The sequence below is a fragment of the Diceros bicornis genome, chromosome 9 (genome assembly GCF_020826845.1).
Source record: "Diceros bicornis minor isolate mBicDic1 chromosome 9, mDicBic1.mat.cur, whole genome shotgun sequence".
Lineage (NCBI taxonomy): Eukaryota > Metazoa > Chordata > Mammalia > Perissodactyla > Rhinocerotidae > Diceros > Diceros bicornis.
The window spans coordinates 48,992,717-49,005,461 of record NC_080748.1 but is presented as its reverse complement, the minus strand read 5'-3'; the positions used below and the strand labels follow the sequence as shown (position 1 = coordinate 49,005,461).

At 34.2% G+C, this 12,745-nt stretch overlaps 1 pseudogene; it reads right to left on the bottom strand.

The window, feature by feature from the left end:
* Positions 1-10,212: 10,212 nt before the first annotated feature.
* On the bottom strand, positions 10,213-11,938 carry LOC131409999 (RNA polymerase II elongation factor ELL2-like; annotated as a pseudogene).
* Positions 11,939-12,745: the final 807 nt, after the last annotated feature.

Genomic DNA, 12,745 nt, shown 5'->3' with positions numbered 1-12,745 from the left:
TCATCAGATTGAAGAAAACAATTCAGTAGTTTGGGGATATATGGATGATATAAAAACTCATGAAGTGAAAATACGATGCCTGCATTTTGTTGGAGAATTATGAAATAAATATGCATTTTCTCTAAGTATAATTAAGTGTGCCAACTTGGAATTTATGTTTCCTTACAAGTTCACAGACAATTTGACATACAGTATTATTTTTCTAGTTAATTTTTCTTTATTTGCTACCAACCTATCTTATACAGCAATGTTGTTAGTGAAATGTTAGCATAAATGGATTCTATCTATCTATCTATCTATCTATCTATCTATCTATCTATCTAATTTGAAATATAAAGCATAATATAGTGAATCACAAATGAGAATAAGAATGTCTCACAATAATGTTTAAATTTTTCTGAACTTAAACATATATCTACTGAGTATGAATTATACATTCAAGATTTTGTTAAAAATAATATGTAAAATAGGTAATGATGGATTTAATTTGGCAAAAAAGGCAATAAAATATTTTTGTATGCTCTCATTTATTCATGAACCCATTCATTCAGGCGGTATCTTTTGGTGCCACTCTGTGTCAGAAACTGCAAATGGATAATATCTGATGAGGGAGATATCAATAAAGTTCTAAGTGGATTCCTATTTTCTGTTTTCTTAAAAATCTATTCTACACTCTTTTTCATAGTCAGAATCTCACCCCACATGATCATAATCGCCTGCCTTTCCTCTCCTAGTGTTGGAAATCTGGACACTTTAAATATTTAAAAAGAAAAGAACACTGAGGGATTATGTAGTTCGTTGGGCAAGTAATTGATATGTCTGCTCTCAACCTCGTGCCTTTCTTAAAGTTACTTTATATGTTTGACGACCTTATCAACTATATTTGTTTTTGAGGCTAATGACTCTTTTTAAACATATTAACAATACTTAATGAGGCTCCTTTCTGGAAAATAAATCTTTATGTTGTGATGACAAAACACAAGGCACAAGATTCTACATTTGCTGACCACTGATGAACTTAAGTAATTGCATTACTAACCTCATTTCATTCTAGGCTCATTAAACTCAGTGTGTTTTATTTAATACATTACTTTCCATGGTGTTTAGCAATTCACTTGCTGAATAAGGATGTGAGTGCCTACTCCAAGCTCTAGTTGAATGACTGACTAACCAACATAGGCTAATTATTTCCTTTAGTTGAGATCTAGAATTACAATGTGTGTTGAATAATAGAATGTATTAGCATTGTCAAAGAACGTGTATAATATAAAAGGAAAAAAAATGTTTAAAAAATAATTAAAATTGCTTAGTAATGTGCTTAAAAATGCTTTTTGAATAAAATTATTCTCAATAAAGCACTTTCATACACTGTATCTAGTTTAAGAAATATATACAATTTTTTTCAATTTCATACATCTAAAATGTTTTTAAAAAAACAATTTTTGGACACCATTAATTTATGTATTCAGTGTGAATGCTTTCAATACACCAAGCATCCTTCTCAAGAATTCAGATACATTAGTGAACAAAAGACCAAAACTCTTGCTTCTTAAAGCTTATATTTTAGCCATAGTAGTTAGATAATAAATAATAAATAGAATAATTAAGTTATATCCTATATAAGAAGCTGATAAATAGCAAGGGGAAAAAATAAAGAAAATAGTCCTAGGTAAGAGGAGTCAGGAGATTTTGGAAAGATTTCAGTACAGTGAAATGAATATATTTAACTAACATAAATATATTTCTGGGCACCCTAAACATAAATGTGAAGTACCTTGTTTTTCTCACCTTTCCTTAATAAATTGATTTTCTCCTCATTCTTAATGAATGTCTCTGGAAATTGATTTCCCTTTATTTGGGACTATATACTGCTCATTGAAGCACATTGTTTGGGCTGACATACCCCAGGAAGTACAATGTACAGCATTTCCCACCCCATAATCCCCCCCAGTTTAGCTCAGCCTCATCTCATTTTTCACTAAAATTAGAAAATGATAAAAAATAATTTGTATCTTGACTGTAAGTGAATCTCTCTCATTTACTTCCTTTTTTCTCTATTTTTTCTAGTACATTCTTTCTCCATTTACATTATCCACTGACAATTGAAACTCCATCTATGGCAATATAGCACTCCTCTGAGACCCTCTCTCTGTTAGAAAAACCAGAAGAACCTCCAAATACCAAAGACTAACATATAAATCATAGTCTTTTCTGTTTCTCCTACCGGTTACTCACTGCCTAACACAAATGAAACAATAATTTCAGGATTTGTGTGGTAGAAATGCTGGTGTATTTGGTATGTGGGGACTGGGGAAGCTTACTCTACATACTTTATGCAATGTATATAATAATTGTATGTAATGTATATAATACTTAGTATTATTTAAGCTATTTCCTATATTAATGATGGGTTATGAAATGTTTCATTATCCCAGATATTTTATATATTAATGATGGGTAAAGAAACATTTCATAACCCCAGATCCATGCTTTCAGCTACTGGAATTGAAAAACATGATGAGTTTCCAAGACCTTACTCAAAGAACCATCTCTTTTTTATGACAAACTATTTAGCATCGACTCTGTTGCATAAAGAGTTCGAGTTAATACTCCACAGCCACACTGCCATCTACTGGAGGAGGATGGAATGAAAATCAGATACGTGTTTCCCTCCATTCAGATTTTTTTTGGTGGTGGTAAGGGGGGGGTGTTAAAATAAAACACGATATATTATCTTTTATGAGCCCTCATTTATTTAAAAATAACTTTTTGTCACATTGATGACAATTCATCAATGGATGAAATTCTGAATTCTCAAATTGTATCCTTAGATTTTTTTTTTTTTAAGTTAGAATTAAAAATATTCCAGGAAAGCTTTTCAGACATATTCAGTGCTTATCTATCCTAATGTGTTCTTCAGTAAGAATGGTGTGTTGCTGTCACCATCTCAGCAGCATTTTCCTTTTAACACAAGAGTTTCATTGAGAAAAATTAAGCCAAAGGAATCACTCTAAATATTTTTGTAAAAATTCTATATAGGCTAACAGTTCTTTTCAGCATTCACTAAATAACTGCAATATCTGATATACTTTTATGCTCAGATTTTTTCTTTTTCTATTAAAAGCTGAGGTATTAGAAATGCATATCATATAAGAAATGTACAATCATATAAGCAACAGAATAATGTTCTATTCGTATAGGTTATATTTTATTTTTAAAACCATAATATACTTTGCTATCTGTCATCGTATTTAAGATCAGAAGCAGCATGTGGACAATTGGGCCAGCATCATCTCATATATAATATTTTAATATACAATATTATCCATTAAAGTAACCAGAGAATATTAGTTAGATATAACAAGTTCCCAGTATTCACAGCTATCAATGCAATTGTGGCATTAGTCAGTGTCGAAAGAGCTAATGAAATATCTATGACTATGCAAAAATTATTATGGTGACAATTTTTAAAGTCTTTGACTATGTGTATAAAATGATTTTATTTTTAGTACATAGAACCATTAGATTATTATTGATTTCTAAAAATTTGAAACTTTAATATATGTACTCTGAAGAAATTTCAAATAAAAATTAAAAAGATTGTTTGCCAAATACAACATAACTTTGGGCTGTGGAGGGCCAGAGATAAGTGCTCCTGTTAGGTATGTTTTTATATTATTCTGATGTTCCCTGTGGCCAGGGCTTCAGTTTGCAATCATACCATTCTATTCTAAAAAATTAACATATCTGTAGTCTTTAAAGCATGTTCATCTTTATATATTTTTTATTTGATAGCTTGAAAACATCCCTAGGAAACAATGTAGGTTTTTAATATATTCCCTCCTAGCACCTCATTTCCTTTTTTTTTTAACTCAAGATGAAATTGAGGCCCAAGAATTCAAGTCATTGCTGACAGAATTAAGTTTCTCTACTGTTCATCAAATGTTAATTCTTCTACATTATCTTTTAAATAATTAAATTCAAACGTTGGTACACAATCCTTAGATGATCCACCAAGGTTCTACTAATAGTCCAAGAAGTGATCTAAAAAATACAAGCCATTTTTTAACTTTCTAAGAAAAGGAGATTTATTCCATTGACTGCTAATATTACACTTTCCAAAAGGTCAATTAATAGTACAGGTTTGTAAGCGTTATTAAATGTCAAAATCCATAAATTCAAATCTGTGTCACTGAAATTTACTGTAGACCAAGTTTGTTTTTTTTTTCTTTTTTGCTACGATGCCTGGCTACCACAAAATGTTTGGCAATATTGCAAAGCTGTACATGTCCATATACAAAATGTATGCATGATCACAATAGAATTTCTTCAAATTTGGGATAGGCTTCTTAGTAATCTTGAGTTAGAAATAGTTTATAATCTTATTTTAAGTAGGAAAGAAATTTATTAGCAAGATATTGAGTAGTTCACAGAATCATCAGGCAGCGTGGAGAACCAGACTTAGAAAAGGACAAAGCCAAGTTATCTGTGATTAAAAGTAGCAGGAAATATTTGACAATTTAAGCAAAGTGTTGCCACTGAAATGATGACCTCCAATTATTGTTATGTGTGTTTACGTCACTCTAGTATAGACTGCTAGTTTCATATTCAATAGCTTTTCTCTCATTCTTGGAAATGGACTCTGCGTTTTTGCTGAAAATCTTTATGCCTGGGATAAATCCACGTTTTCCAGCCTCTCTTGCATTCGTTGTAACCATCTAACTATGTTTTAGCTAATTAGATATCAGTGGAAGTACTATAAAGGGAATTTTGAAAACTTAAAACGTTCTGTCTCAGCTGCCTTGTATGTACTTTTTGACTTTCTGTCCTACTAAATGAAATGCAAATGAGATGCATGATGCTCTGTCCTCCATCCTGAATCATCTTTGAGAATGAAAGCCACATGCTGAGGAGGGCAGATGAGAAAGATAAGGAATGTGGTTCCTGGGGTTTATGGAACCACCATACCAAGCCCGGTCTTCTATCTCCAAACTTCTTTCATTTAAAAGACAAATTTTTATATGTTTAATCTTTTGTTATTTTAGGTTTTCTGATGTAAATTCCAATCTATATCCTATTCAGGATTCAAAGTTCCAGAAGAGAGTGTGCAGTTGTTGCTCTTTTTGTTAAGTGTCCATCCTTTACCTTGCATATGATAAGGCCCTTTCATTTACAGTCCCACTTAGACTGAACATAATCAGGAGAGATAATATCCCAAATGAGGTTGATGAAGTTGGTACGCTCTTAACATAATACAGGAATGGATGTTTCACAGGCCAAATAGCAATCAATGTCCACCACAGATAGATGCTAGGTAGATAAATACTCTCCCTCAAGGGTCCTCATAAAGAGAACAGTGTTTAAGTAATGAATGAGATTTGCAAAAGCATTCTTGAATTTTCATTGGAACAAGCTGCCTCTTAAACCAGCTCTCACTGAAGGCAAATGTCATTTGTACCTTAAGTAAAGTACCTTCAGTAAAAGTAACTCCAAGGAAGATAATGATATAATATCGCTCAGGGAAGTAGATCTGAGAAATTGCTTTAATTCACTGAAGACTTTAAAGACCCATAGTCTTCAGGAAATTTATAAGAATACTATTTATCTAAACTGAGAGTTCTAATTAATTCTCATTGCCCAATACCAGGAATGGAATCATTCTATGTTGGCATAAAGTCTTTAAAGAAAGCTACATAGAAAGCCATTTCATAGTACTTAGTGAAAATACCTTTCAATTATGAGTGACTTATCAGACAATACACTTGTGATTTTACATATTTTTGACATTAATCCTATTTTAGGCAATTGTATGCACATTTTACAGATAAGGAAACAGATCAAAATATGTTATACGTATTTTTCCCAGGTCACAGAGTTGGTGGATGGACTAACTAAAAATCAAACTTAGGTCTATCTAATTACAAAAATTCAATGCTCTGTTTATTAAAATGCTTTCCTACGTTTTTCATAAGATGATGAGAGAAAGTTTTTGAAAATATGTAAGACTACAGTAGGTTCTCAGGAATTGACATTTGTGAATGGAACTGAAGTCATACATGTATGTAAAACAAGTCAGGTAACTTTCCTTCAGTAACGTATTCTGCATCCCTGAGAGCAGACTCTTTCATCCATGTACAGTGAGCCATGGTGTGTTACTGGTGTGCCTGGAGCCTGGAATAGCTGGAGCCCCAGGTTCGCTACCTCTACACGTAGCACTCTCTCCCATTTGCCAACATGGGCTTGACATATCTCATATTCTGTAGGTCATGTTGTGAAAACACTTGGGTGACACTGTCTTATACTAACTGGAATGTATTTCTTAGGCGTTCTTATTAGGGTTACCAGATTTAGCAAACAAAAATATGATACCCAATGAAATTCTAATTTCAAATAATGCCCAAATAACTTTTCCATTTAGGTATTGTATATTCCATGCAATATTTGGAGGACATATTAATACCAAAAAATTTATTCCTTCTTACTGGGCATCCTATATTTTATCTGGCAATCCTGATTCTTGTTGATTTTTCCTATGCCGTTATGATACTCATAGTTGTTTTTATTTCAGTCAGTAATAGTAACCTCAATTTCTAAAACATTTCTGGAACACAGGTGGAAAAACAGGGTGAGCCTCTATATTGGAAAGGGATAATGCCAAGACGAAGCATTTCATTAATTCCAAGAAGAAACGTGACCGTAAATGTCTTGGTCATTAGCCTCGTAAGTAAACTAAGGTCTCATCGCAAAATGATTTTCAAATTCTAAATGCTCAGAGACACAACACTTAATTACTGGAAAATCATCCCTCTCTATATGTTTCTAAGGTATTAAGAAAAGGACCCTGTATTTTAGCTTATGTTTGCTCAGAACAGTAACTTCAAGTTCTTGTACTCTGAGATTCTCAGCCTGACACTCTGCTTCTGCCTGTGCTGTTCATCCTCATAAACTACATAAGATTATCCTGTGCTGGTGTGCGTCCTACTCTGACTTTTTGGGAGATAAAAATATCTTCCATTTTCTATCCTATACTCAGCATGAGATCTGTCCCTCCTTCCTGAAGAGTGTGGTTTTCCCTTCACTGCCTTCAAAACACAAGAACATTATAAAGCACTTTCAGTGTGTGCCAAGGTCCGGATTACTACATTTGAAATAGCACCTCCCGGGGGACATGTAAATCATGTCTCCTCTCAGCTGCATCCAGCTCACTTTAGTTCATTTTCCATCTCTTCTTCAGTAAAAAGTGTAAGAAAGATAGGGCTTTCAGATCTTACTTCAATCATCAGGGGTCCATGCTTTTGGTTTGTGAAAATCGATCTGAATTACGAAAAAAATATATACAGGCACAATATTGTTCTAATTCATATTTTAAAATAAATATTTAGGAATACAATTTGTCGACATGCAACTCTGCATATAATTTTTACAATACTTTATATATATGCAGAAAAAACAACTACTTGAGTCAAACTTTTCAGTAACAACGATTCTTTTAGTTTTATTTTTACATTAAGAAAAGCCAACCAGCTTTTTCTCCCCCCAGAACAGACATAAAGACCATCTCAAAGGTAAATTCCGTTCCAACTTTTAGGAAGTTGAACATCACAAATTATATATGACACTTTTTTCCAGTTTCTTTTCTCGTAAACTCAGAAAAATTTGAAGTTTCATTCTCACCCAAGGCTATTTTGCGATGTGTATAATGCAGCTATATCATGTATGTAAGACATCTTGTTCTAATCTATTTATATTAACTTTCCATGTTTAAAAATATCTATATTTTGAACTATTTTTATGAAATATTGTGTCATTTAATAATCCTTTAGTAGTTTGCTTAGCTATACAAACAGTCCTATGTTAATATGCAGCATTGTGCAGAAATAACCTTCTGCATGAACTTGTTTCATTAATATTTTTTGTCTTTTTCATAGTTAGGAAAAAGACTTGTGTGCTGCTCTCAAAAATTGGTTAAAGTGTCTTAAGCATATGAAAGATCATTTTCCTATGAAAATATCTCTGTATTTCAAGCTCCCTTTATTAAAAGAATAGTTCAATGGTTCTCATAAAAATCCAAAGTAAGTGAGCAGAAATAAATCTTGCCAGAACAATGTAGATTTTTTTTTGTGTGTGAGGAAGACCAGCCCTGAGATAACATCCGTTGCCAAACCTCTTCTTTTTGCTGAGGAAGACTGGCCCTGGGCTAACATCTGTGCGCATCTTCCTCTACTTTATATGGGACATCGCCACAGCACGGCTTGACAAGCTATGCATCGGTCTGTGCCCAGGATCCAAACCTGCGAACCCTGGGCCACAGAAGCAGAGCATGCAAACTTAATTGCTATGCCACTGGGCCGGCCCCAACAATGTAGATTTTTTAAAAGATCTTTAGGGCACTTTTATAACAAATGCTGTAGTAGTACTCACAAAAGAATGCCTTTTGGTATCATGTAATAACAGCTGATGTACTACTTTATTCATTCCTTGATAAAGAATTTCTAAATTATTTATACAATTATTTAGAATACTCTTATATTATTATACATTTTTTTAAAAATTCTTAAATGGATTCAGTATATTGTTGGTTTTTTACTAAGAGTATATCAGACTCTCTTGTGTCAAAGCAGATGAATAGTTTTTATTTCTAACATTTCAAAAGATTTTAAAATTATTTTTATAATTTTATGAATGTCTGGAGTGAGTACAATAAAAATTTCTACGACTATGTATTTTCAAGTAGATAAGATATACTTTAGGTATTTTGAGGAGTAAATCTCTAGAGAAAGGGATTCCAGTTAAAGGAATTATATAAATATTTATGGATTCAAAGTTTGATTTTATGTAATTTGAATATTTGCAATGAAAGTTATAATAAATTAATATCAATGCAAATCTAAGACTATCTTGAATGTTGCTACAAAGTCATTTCTAGTAAAATAATTTTAATTGTACAGTCTAATGTAAATTACCACCTAATACATATATATCATTGAAATTTTCAATATTGTAAACTGTAAAGTATTATGACTTTCATTCATACCTTCCATAAGGACACATTCCTGTGATTTATCACATATTTCTAGGCTTTGAGTACAAAATAGTACACGCAATAGGCATGTTCTTCCGTGAGAATAGTGTCATGTGGAGAAGCTAAAAATGAGAGCTCTAGGTGTCATAATGGAATAGAACAGACTGCTATGAAGAACCAAGGGAATGGGGACACAGTCAACCTAGAGACACTAGATCTCTCTAAGAAATATACCCATTAATGGTAAAGTAATTTAGACTAGACAGGCAAAGAGCATTCCTGGAAGATGGAAAAACAATATATTTTAGCAAAGGTTCTGATAGAAGAAATGACGTTTTTAGATTACCATCATGCCAAGCATTAACAGCTATTTCAAATTATCTAAAATAATCCAGTTACTATTGTACCTCTGTGAGGATATTGTCAAACTTCTCATGATTCAATCTAAGTGAAAATACAAAAAATTTTATGTTTATATGTTTCTCCTGATGCATTCTTACCTGACATAAACTTACTATACTATCTTGTTAACTAAAGAATTCATATTTTATAAATGTAGCATACGCTATTCTCAACTGAACTATTTTCCTGGTAGAATCATTTTGTCTGATATTTTTGAATAATCTCTAAACTGTTTATCCCAGTGCAGCTTATTTTGTTTATTTTATATAGATGATTTGAGATGTTTTGTGTCTGGACTATTCAGCTATAAAAGTATAATCAGTTGATATTTTGTTTTTAAAATTTACTTAAACATAAAAAGATACTTCTGTGAACACATTTATAAAATAATATTTTGAAACACATGAATTTGTTTTAATTTTGTTTGTTTGCTTCTTTTTTTTTTCTTGCTGAGGAAGATTGGCCCTGAGCCAACATACATTGTCAATCTTCCTCTTTTTTTGCTTGAGGAAGATTGTCCCTGAGCTAACATCCATGCCAATCTGCCTCTATTTTGTATGTGGGATGCCGCCACAGCATGGCTTGACAAGTGGTGTTGGTCCACACCCAGGATCCGAACCCACAAACCCAGGCCCTTGAAGTGGAGTGCGTGGAATTTGAACTACTTGGCCATGGGGCCAGCCCCTGCTTCTTTTTAATATTAAATAAATAATCTTAAATTTATTCACATCTTCATTAAAAGAAGAGTTCTATTGTTATCACCCTGCTTGCTGTTTGGTCAACTTAATCTATTTACCTTTAATGTGAGTCTACTTGTTATGAAGACACTTGTAGTTTTCTTTATCATAATTGTGACTAGACTGCTTGATCTTTCTATGTGCTTGTAAGACTTCTTCATGAACAATCTGACAGTCTTTTGAACTGAAGAAAGGTGCATCTAATTTAATAAATCCAGTTTAATAAATCTTCCAGTTACAGTCTTTGTCTTGGCACACAAGGTCCTATACTCATCAAACACAGCATTGAAGTCATCATTGCAATTCTAGTGTTGCTCGTGGGAGACAATAGCAATATATTTTATTAAATAATCTGGAAGTTTAACTTTTGATGAAGGCTCCATGGAAGCAACACAATCCTCTTTACCTCCTTCATTGGAATTCAGACTAGTTATTTAGCTTGGCAATTCCTTCTCCTTTTTTAAAGTCTTCTTTTTCCTCAGCAATCTCAAAATCATGTTATTTTACTTGGTACTTTTTCTTATTTCTTTTTTCTTGTGGTGAGGAAGATTAGCCCTGAGCTAACATCTGTTGCCAATCCTCCTCTTTTTGCTGAGGAAGACTGGCCCTGAGCTAACATCTATGCCCATCTTACTCTACTTTATACGTGGGACCACTGTCACAGCATGGCTTGATAAGTGGTGCGTAGGTCCGTGCCCAGGAACTGAACCTACAAACCCCGGGCCGCCACAGTGGAGCACACAAACTTAACCACTACTCCATCAGGCCGGGACTTCTTATATATTCTTAGATTTATTTTTAGAGTTTATATGAGATGTCGAATGACTTTTCTGTAAAGGTTTTAAACACTTTAATAGAATTTAACCAGAGGATAAGGTTTTCAGAGAAGTCCTGGAGTTATGTCTTTCTCGTCCTCATAGATGATATCATTTTGATTAAAATTGTCAACAGGTAGGTTTTGTGTGTCCTGGCCTTCTGGACAGTTAGGGGAATAGGAGTGACAATTTACAATTGGAGGAAGATCTGAGATGGGCAAGTGGACTGAAGGCAGAGGTGGAGGGGTGGGGACGGCAGCAGGTGAGAGGGTGGTGACAGACCTGTAGCAGATGTTTCGCTGGTGAGATTCAAATGACCATTTAATGTTAGCTGTACTATATTTGTCAGGTGAGACAGTCAAGCTTTCTTATTCATTAAAGTATCAAGTAAATCTAAATCCAAAAGCCATTTCTAAGAAGGAGAAGATACAAAATCTCTACTAGAACATACGGAAGCTTCTGAACGGCTGCTGCCTGCATCACTCTGAGATGGATTTAGCTTTCTAGAGAGTAGGAACTCCTATATCTGTCTGTGTATTTGACTGTATCTAGGCCAGTCTCTGACTCTTTTTGAAAATATAATCCTTTAAAGTACAGGTAAAGAACTTGCTTAGGATTCCAGTTGGCTATCTGTTGCAGAAATGCTCTGAGGGAGTTCTTTTCTTTTGGGATGATGCTACCTTTCTCCACGGAGCAAGCAGCTCAGGGTTCTCGTAGGCCTTCAGTGCCAGTAAGTGCATCCCCTGGCTCTGTTGTGGCTGCTGAGAAACACTGCTGTCCACGTGTGTCTTTCAAATTGTGTTTGCAGGGTTCATGAGTGATCACCTTTACCTCTCAGGCACTGCATCTGGAACAAGCGCTTTGAATTTGCACCCTGCTATCATCTGAATGCTTGTGTTCCCCCCAAATTCATAAGTTGAAATCCTAATACTCACTGCAATGGCATTAGGAGATGGTGCCATTGGGAGGTGATTAGGTCATGAGAGTGAAGCCCTCACTAATAGGATAGAAGCCCTTATAAAAGAGACCTCACAGAACCCTGCCCCTTCGTCCATGGGAAGACACAGCAAGAAGTCCGCAATTTGGAAGAGGGGTCTTACCCAACCATGCTGGCCCCCTGATTTAAGACTTCCAGCCTTCAGAACTGTGAGAAATAAATTTCTGTCAGTTATAAGCTCCCATTTGTTGTAGCAGCCTGAATAGAATAAGACACACTTTTTTCCTACTTTTCTCTTTAGAACTGAATGGAAGGTCGTTCTTTTGAAATATAGTTTTCCTCATTGGAATTAAATTCATGTGAGTCTGGTCAGTCTCCAGCGCTGATGAATTCAACTGGATGAGCTTCACATGCAGGACACAGAGTTGTCATGCCTCAGTCACCAATGACGCTGCTCCTCCCATAAGCCTGCCCCCACCCCCTTGTGTCATCTAAATCTCCCCCCTCCATCTACTCCAGCTTCCGCTGTGGGCTCTGCAGCCACTGCCACAGCTACAACCAGCATGCTGCTGGTCTGTTTAATTTTGATAAAGAAAACAAACCAACCTAAAAAACTTCAAGATAATTTCTTCCTGAAGCACATAGGCATTGAAAGAGGCATAAACATTTGTAGATCACAATTGTTTTAACAAACAATTGCTTCTAGAAAGAATTTAAATCTTTCTTAAATCAATGGATATTAGCATTTATGATTCAATTAGTGTAAGTATCTCTATTTTACAGAAAAGTTCCAGTTGGATTGGAAGCAAGAGAATTAACCACTCAGTAAGGC